The 9,247-nt window shown below is 42.4% G+C and overlaps 1 protein-coding gene across 1 annotated transcript in view; it reads right to left on the reverse strand.

The window, feature by feature from the left end:
* tmem108 (transmembrane protein 108) overlaps nt 1-8,305 on the reverse strand; it is a 101,475-nt gene extending 93,170 nt beyond the window's left edge. The window contains exon 1 of the mRNA XM_043675382.1: nt 8,169-8,305. The gene's annotated coding sequence lies outside the window, so the exon portion shown is untranslated. The remainder of the gene's footprint in view (nt 1-8,168) is intronic.
* Nucleotides 8,306-9,247: the final 942 nt, after the last annotated feature.

Genomic DNA, 9,247 nt, shown 5'->3' on the forward strand with positions numbered 1-9,247 from the left:
CTCAAGGGCAGAGGAGCGGGAAGTGGAGGAGATGCGGTGGAGGGCATCGTCGATCACGTCTGGGGGGAAATTGCAGTCTTTGAAGAAGGAGGCCATCTGGGCTGTATGGTAATGGAACTGGTCCTCCTGAGAGCAGATGCGGCGGAGACGAAGGAATTGGGAATATGGGATGTCGTTTTTACAGGGGGCAGGGTGGGAGGAGGTGTAATCTAGGTAGCTGTGGGAGTCGGTCGGTCGGTTTATAGTAAATGCTAATTTCCTGGTTGGGTCCAAATTTTGTTGGTCTGAACGTAGTCCGGAGTCCATGCCGGGTCAGTCGGTTCCGTAGACAGGTGCTGTGGAAGGAGATGTGGTTGTGGTAGCGAGTCTGTTTGAGAACGTGACCCTCATTTTCCACTTGGGGACTCAATATAAAATTCAACAGTTTTAAGACTTGAGGCACCTTCTCCCATGTTCTCACCCCAATCTTCACATATCAGGTTTTGTTATCACATGATCTGCTATTACACACAACCCATTATTAGCCACTATTAATAGCCGTACATTCTCACAGGCTAACCGTTATCCATTCTTTTCTCTGTCCTACTGTTGTTCTGTCTGTTGGGGCTCTATCTCCACCTATTGTTTACTCCTTGCCTCCTCTGTGGCATCCTATCTTCTGCTTTAAAAAACCTTTTCTCAGCTATCATCCTACTGAAGATGGATCGCTACACCTGAAATATGAACTCTGATTTCATTCCACAGATGCTGCCAGACTTGCTGAGATTTTCCAGCAATTTCTGTTTTTGTTTCTGATTTCTAGTTCTGTGTTTTTTTTACATAGCAATTATATTGTAGGTTATAGAAAGAGATAGATGGTCAGATGAACAGGCCAGTGGCAGATGTATTTAACCCTGATAAGTGCAAGGGGATGCATTTTGGAAGAAAACAACAAGATGAGGAAGTATTTAATGAATGGCAGGACATTGAGGAGCTCAGAGGAACAGAAAGATCTTGGGGTAATTAGTCAAAAATCCCTTAGTTGACAGAGCACATCATAGAGTCATAGAGATGTATAGCACGGAAACAGACCCTTTGGTCCATCCCGTCCATGCCGAGCGGATATGCCAACCCAATCTAGTCCCACCTGCCAGCACCCGGCTCATATCCCTCCAAACCTTTACTATTCATATACCCATCCAAATGCCTTTTAAATGTCACAATTGTACTAGTCTCCACCACTTCCTCTGGCAGCTCATTCCATACACATACCGCCCTCAGTATGAAAAAGTTGCCCCTTAGGTCTCTTTTATATCTTTCCCTCTCACCCCAAAGCTATGCCCTCTAGTTCTGAACTCCCCCACCCCAGAGAAAATACTTTGTTTATCCTATCCATGCCCCTCATGATTTTATAAACCTCTATGAGGTCACCCCTCAGCCAAGCTCCAGGGAAAACAGCCCTAGCCTATTCAACCTCTCCCTATAGCTCAAATCCTCCAACACCAACAAATTCCTTGTAAAGCTTTTCTGAACCCTTTCAAGTTTCACAGTATCCTTCCAATAGGTAGGAGACCAAAATTGCACATAATATCCCAAAAGTGGCCTAACCAATGTCCTGTGCAACCACAACATGACTTTCCAACTCCTGTACACAATACTCCTACCAATAAAGGAAAGCATTCCAAACGTCTTCGTCACTGTCCTATCTACCTGCAACTCTACTTTCAGGGAGCTATGAACCCGCAATCCAAGGTGTCTTTTTGTTCAGCAACATTCCCTAGGACCTTACCATTAAGTGTAAAAGTGAATAAGATAATTAAGGTGGTACATTGGATACGTGCTTTCACCAGTCGTGGCATAGTATACAAGAGAAAGGTGGTAATGTTGTACAGTTCATTGGTCTGGCCACAACTGCAGTACTGTGTGCAGTTCTAGTCACCTCACTGCAGAAAGGATGTGATAGCACTAAAGGGGATACACAGGAGGTTCACCAGAACCTGGAATGGAGAAATTGAGCAATAAGGAGAGATTAAGGGTTGGATTGTTTGTCTCGAGCAGAGAAGATTGACAGGGGACATGAACGAGATGTATAAGATTATGAGGGATATGAACAGCAGCTGTTCCCATTGGTTGAGGGGTCAGTCATGAGAAGACATAGTTTTAGGGCAAGGGGCAGCAAATTCAAAGGGGATTTGGGAAAAAAACCTTTTCACTCAGCAGGTGGTGGGAATTTGGAATGTACTGCCTGGGAAGGTAGTGCAGGCCAAAAACTTTTCAACCTTTAAAAAAGTATTTGGATAAGTACTTTACATATCGTAACATTCAAGTGCAGGAGACTGGAATTAGCATGCCTGTTGGGATAGTTATGTTGGTGCAGACTCAATGGGCTGAAGGGCCTTTTCTGTCCTGTATGAATCTATAAATAGTGAGAGAAGTGACTAAATCTTGGTGGATGTAATAAATCAAAGTGTAAGGGCAAGGCAAGAGAGAACGGTATTTATATGAGAAACAGACTGTGTAGGAAAGAGCCAGACAGTATGAATTTAAGAATAAATCAATCAACAGAAAAATCTAGAAATTACAAAATTAAAACTAAAGGTTCTACATCCAAAAAAAAAGAACTGACAGCAAAAAAAAATAAGGATGATCAGATTGTTATCACAAAGACAAACCCCAAGCCAATTTAACACAGTACATTTAAAAAACAAGGTTCACCCAGGGACAAAGGGTTATCATGCTGCATAAGGTAGAATTCCTCATTCCTATTAAGTATGCTATATCACATATTCTCCCCTTATGCTGACAATGCTTATCTTATGCTTATCTTGCAGCGTTACAGCCTTTCTTTTGTGTTCACCACAAGCAATTTGATCACCAGGATGCTTCTAGATATCATTCTTGTCACTATGTCCCTCCATTTTTCACAGGAAGCTGCTCAATGTACCTCTCTCAGAAAGCTGCTTTCTGTACAATACCCATCACAGAAAGCTGCTCTGTCAGCAGCTGACATACACTCAGTGTACAACACAGAAACAGACCCTTCCATCCAACTCGTCCACGCCTACCAGATATCCCAACCTCATCTAGTCCCATTTGCCAGCATTTGGCCCATATCCCTCTAAAACTTTCCTATTCACATACCCATCCAGATGCCTTTTATCCTCTGACAGCTCATTCCATACACGCATCACTCTCTGAATGAAAAAGTTGCCCGAGGTCTCTTTTATTGGCGCATGTACAAAATGGCACGAAGACCGGCACTAACATTGACGCACGCACAGAACAAACTGCACAAAACAATCACACTATTGCCAACAGAGGTAAGCATTCTCAAAACTCCAGTTACTTAATCTCTCAGCGACATTATAAGCAAATTGCGCTGCTGGAACATGCATTATATGAGAACTATCTGCAGATGGATAGAGTGGTAATCAGTTGTTTTGGATTTGCCCTACATATCTGGATGGCTTTACGTAATATCGTACTCTTTGAACTATGGTTGATTCCCCCGATTGATGGGAATGGTAGGTCATATTAATTTTGTAGTCATTCTTTTCCATCCAATATCCTGATCTCTCATCCTTGTTTGAGCAGTTGTACACTACTTTTAAGCTTAGTACCTTTAACATTTTTGGTAGGTCCATTCCTTGGAAATTTTATTTCTCATTTTAATGTTCAATCCTACATGTTCTGATGAATCCACTCAAATGTCTGCCACTGTGACTGTGATGATCTGTTTCTTGACAGAATTTGCTGGTTTACTCTCATGCCCTCACAATTGCTAGAGTAGTGTGCCCTCTTGTTGGCTCCAGATTGTTCTGTTCAAACAAGCTAACCAAAGAACATAAATTACTCCTGTGGACTACCTTTGCCCACTTGATATTTTTCCCCAGTTAATACATGGATGAAAAACTCCATGATTATGCCCCACCTTTCGGACAAGCTATTAGGGGCCCTGTACACCATTCCCACAATAGATATTGTTTCTCATCTCTACCAAAAACATTTCCATCTCTTGGTTTTGTGAACATAAGTCATTCTTCTCTGTGCTAATACTATCAGTCTGTGAATAGCTTACCCTGTTTTTGGGTCCTGAAGAAGAGTTACACCAGAAATGTTGAATGCTGAACCATCTGATGCTGCCTGGTTTGCTGTGTTCTTCCAGCCTCCTGCCTAACTACTTTGGGTAAAACTGTGGCTCCCAAATAGAACCTCCCTCTACTTTTATAAAAGTTTCCTCTCCTTCCTAAATACTATGTATTCTTGAACATTCAGATCTTAATCTTGGCCATCTTGCCAAGATTGCTTTTGTTTTGTTAATAAAATGATTAATACCTTTGTTCAGGCTGTGCTGTGCTTTGTGTTACATTTTTGGGTGATTTTTGAGTGATCATAAGTGATTTTTTTTTGCTGGTCTGCCTCCAACCCCACTTTTCCCATAGGCCCTATTATTTATATTAAGCGGTTTTCTGTTAAGTGAGGTTTTGCTTAAACGCAATTACAGCTTTTTGGAGAACTACCTGTAGTCATAGATATTAGCGAAGTGATAGACGGTGCTATCAAACAGTACTGGCACAGCAAAGACTTGCTCACCAATTTTCAGTTTGGGTTCCTCAGAAAGATTCAGCTCGTTACAGCCTTTAACCAAAAGTATGAACAAAAGAGCTGACTGCCCTCATCACCAAAGCAGTATTTCATCAGCGTGGCATCAAGGATCCCTAACAAAACTGGAGTCAAAAGGGAATTGAGAGAAAGAGTTTGAAGTCACACAGAGCAGGAACAAAGATGGTTGTGGATGTGAAGTCAGTCATTTCAGTCCCAAAAACAACAAACAGAGAATTCCCTGTGTAGTACCTTAAGCCAAACCCCTTAAATGAACTTCCTCCATCTTAATAAAAGCTTTGACAAAGGGTCAGTTAGACTCAAAATGTCAGCTCTTTTCTCTCCTTACAGATGCTGCCAAACCTGCTGAGATTTTCCAACATTTTCTCCTTTGGTTCCTCCATCTTAAGCTCAGAAGTGGGAATCTTTGCTGATGTTTACACAACATTCAGTAGCATTCACAATTCTTCAGATGCTGACCAAGCAGCATGGCTCGAGCTCAAATGGCAAGTAACACAAGGCGGTAAAAACAATGACTGCAGATGCTGGAAACCAGATTCTGGATTAGTGGTGCTGGAAGAGCACAGCAATTCAGGCAGCATCCGAGGACAGGCAAAATCGACGTTTCGGGCAAAAGCCCTTCATCAGGAATAAAGGCAGAGAGCCTGAAGCATGGAGAGATAAGCTAGAGGAGGTGGAGGTGAGGGAGGAGGTGTGGGCGCTGGTTTTACAGTTCCTGCGGTGGCAGGGGAATGTGCCAGGATGGGAGGGTGGGTCGTAGGGGGGCGTGGACCTGACCAGGTAGTCACGGGGGGAACGGTCTTTGCGGAAGGCGGAGAGGGGTGGGGAGGGAAATATATCCCTGGTGGTGGGGTCTGTTTGGAGGCGGAGAGGGGTGGGGAGGGAAATATATCCCTGGTGGTGGGGTCTGTTTGGAGGCGGAGAGGGGTGGGGAGGGAAATATATCCCTGGTGGTGGGGTCTGTTTGGAGGCGGAGAGGGGTGGGGAGGGAAATATATCCCTGGTGGTGGGGTCTGTTTGGAGGCGGAGAGGGGTGGGGAGGGAAATATATCCCTGGTGGTGGGGTCTGTTTGGAGGCGGAGAGGGGTGGGGAGGGAAATATATCCCTGGTGGTGGGGTCTGTTTGGAGGCGGAGAGGGGTGGGGAGGGAAATATATCCCTGGTGGTGGGGTCTGTTTGGAGGTGGCGGAAATGTCGGCGGATGATTTGGTTTATGCGAAGGTTGGTAGGGTGGAAGGTGTATGCGCCCCTCCAGTAACTCGACCAGTCCGGACTTGTCCGACCTGCCCAGCTCCTTTTCCACCTATCCACTCCACCCTCTCTTCCCTGACCTATCACCTTCATCTCCTTCCCCACCTACATGTTGTACTCTATGCTACTCTCTCCCCACCCCCACCCTCCTCTAGCTTATCTCTCCATGCTTCAGGCTCTCTGCCTTTATTCCTGATGAAGGGCTTTTGCCCGAAACGTCGATTTTGCCTGTCCTCGGATGCTGCCTGAATTGCTGTGCTCTTCCAGCACCACTAATCCAGAATCAAGTAACACAAGGCACTGAGCTAGTAGTCTACACACAGGGCCTGGGTTAGAATCCTACAGCGACAAATAGTGGAATCAAAAATCTAATGGAGATCATACTCAAGTGTCACAAAACCCCATCTGCTTTGCAATAACCTTTAGGAAAAGAAATCTGGTGTCCTTACCTAGTCTGGCTCATGTGGCACCAGACCTTAATTGCCCTCTGAAATGGGCAAATAAGCAGTTTCATTGTAATCAATTGCTTACAAACCACAAAACAAAATGCAGAAACCAGGCAAATCATCTAGCAGAGCTCGGCATTGGAAACAAGAGCAGCAAACTCCTGTTGACCTTGCAAAGTCCTCCTCATCCATACCTGGGTCAGAGTGACAAAACTGAAAGAACTGTCTCGCAGATTAGCAAAGGAACAACCAAATATAGCCATAGTCAAAGAATCATCCCCAACATTTGACTCCAGACCCCACAAAATCTCTGAATGTCAAAAATGGGCAAGGAAAGATTTTGCTGATGACCCTACACTGCCCTCCCACATCATAAGAGCATTTCAATTTTACCCAAATCAAAACAGTCCACTTAACTGACATGCCATTCCCCATTCGTTCCCTTTAATTCTAATGTATGTTGTTGTACTTTGCTGTCAATTCCAAAAGAATTGCTGCAACTCACTACAGCTCCTTCAGTAGCACCTCCCAAACCACCAACCTCTAGCATCTGTCAGGACAAGGGCTGCAGATGCATCAGAGCATGACTATTTGCAAGTTCCCCTCCAAACCACAAACCATTCTGACTGGAACCATGCTACCACTTCTTCGTTGTCACTAGATCAATATCTTAGTACTCTTTTGTTAACAGCTCCCAGTTTAAATATACACCACAGATTTCAATAGTTCAAAAAAAAACAACTTTAGGGTAATTAAGGTTGGCCACTAAATGCTGACTGTGCCAACAGTACCATCTAAGAATAGTAAAAAAAATATTTTAAAAACACATTTACAGTATTTACATGTAATTCAACAAGTCTGTACTGCAACTGGAAAATGGTCAAAGATCATATCCCTGAATTTGTAAGGTGTGCTACAAATGAGATTCTACAGTCCCCACTCCTCCAAGGCTAAAAAGTAGGGCACAAAATTAATCCCAAAGGTTTGAATCCTAACTGACACCATTTCTGCAATGCAGATGGGGTGAACTGAAGAGAGAACAGCTGGATAACAGAATACATTTTATCAGAATTTGAATTCAAAAACATAATCTTGCCTATAAAATCAATTTTCATTACATTCTTTGGAAATAAAAATATTTTTCACTAGAAAGGGTATAGTCATAACTTCTTATGGAAAGAAGCAAATTGCTTCATTTAACATTTCAAACAGAACCTTGTAAAATCTCAGCGATATTGAACGTAGAGATTTTCATAGGAGCATCCTTGAGAAATTTGACTATACACATCAGTCATTATTCTCTTCACAGCTGAAATAATAATTGGTGAACATGAAAATTAAGAGGCTAGACATGAAATCCTAATCATGACGTAGGATACGTAGAATGTCTGAAATGTGTATCCTCACAGGTCACCAGTTTGCAACGTAATATTTTCTTTTCATTAACAATATGCAATAGATTTAAATCGAAACATAGAGGAGCACTCTTCGATCAGCTCATGTTTCACCAACATCAATGTTAAATGTATGTATAGATGGACACAGTCGAAGAAAAAACGACAGATCTTTCCAAAACATAGTAATAGATACAGGTTTGAAGATGCGATGCTCAAAACGAATTCGCTTAGGGATGATAGCGCATCGGGCAATAATTTATGTCAAAGTTAATGATTCCCTTTCATAGTTTATGCGAATATTCCCTTTTTTTTGTAAAATATACCAAAATCATAAAGGAAAAGAGGCAGACTACCATGAAGATTGCGTCTCACTCTCTTAAGAATAAATTATTGAGATTCTCTAGAACAGAATTTAAAATGAAAAATGCTTATCGAATGTTATATGCTGCTTAATAGAACACTGAAAGCTTACCTCACTGGAGAGGCATAATATTTCTCGAAATTGTCCCTGAACAATGCTTTAGCCTCCGTTGGTGCAACTCCAGATTATTCCGCACCAAGCAAACCAACGACACATGTGGCCTTGCGTTGGTCACATGACAGCAATGACCAATCGCCAAAATCTCTTCCGCAGTGGAACGCTCCAGGGTAAAGCTTTAAAATAGTTCCGAGTGGTTGAAGGAGAATGGGAATTTCTAGTTTTTCTGTTGCTGAAATCTAACCTTAAAAATAAACAAATTTGGCTTGTTTCTGTTATAGCTGATTGGGCGCCTAATTCAGGTGATTTGGGGAGGTGGGAGTATCGTCCAGGATGTGTAGAGTTTGACAAGATGTTGGACGAAGAGATTTACTGGTCTTACAACAGAATGCAAATAAACATTTTCTGTCGCAATAAGAATTAAATTGATAAGTGTTTGAGGAGAATATTGAATACGCTCTCATTTCTTGATGCACGCGTCCTCCTGTTTATATTGCGCCGTAAAACTGAAGTAGAAGTTGTATCACTCAGAAGGATGACGACATAAGGTGTCTAGTCATATTTACATTGTAATGGTTTGTATCAAACACGTTACTACAAGATTTGTGATCGTTCAGAGATTTTGAGTTCAGAAAAATAATTAAACCTAACTACTTATTTAAACTGTTTAGATCTAAACATTCCAGAGAAAAGATAAAGTTGAAACAACACTATCAAAGTCAAATGTGATTGTGCCAAAGATATATTATCCCTGGTCTCTCTCGATTTATGGATTTTGATTATTGCTAGTTACATGAACCGCTTCGCGTTCCCACTGTTGCCCAACCGAAGAATTGCACATATGTGGTTTCATCCTTACAATTGAAGAAGGGTTACACTCGAACCGTCGACTTCTACACCACCTAATGTTGCGTGGCTTGCTGTCTTCTTCCAGCCTCCTGCCTGTCTCCTTCATCCTGACAACTTACATTTTGTCACAGAAATTTAAGGGTGCATACATGAGGATCAGTAGTCGGCACAACATCGTGGGCTGAAGGGCCTGTTCTGTGCTGTACTGTTCTATGTTCTATGTA

This window comes from Chiloscyllium plagiosum, chromosome 33 (genome assembly GCF_004010195.1).
Source record: "Chiloscyllium plagiosum isolate BGI_BamShark_2017 chromosome 33, ASM401019v2, whole genome shotgun sequence".
In the NCBI taxonomy this organism is placed as follows: Eukaryota; Metazoa; Chordata; class Chondrichthyes; order Orectolobiformes; family Hemiscylliidae; genus Chiloscyllium; species Chiloscyllium plagiosum.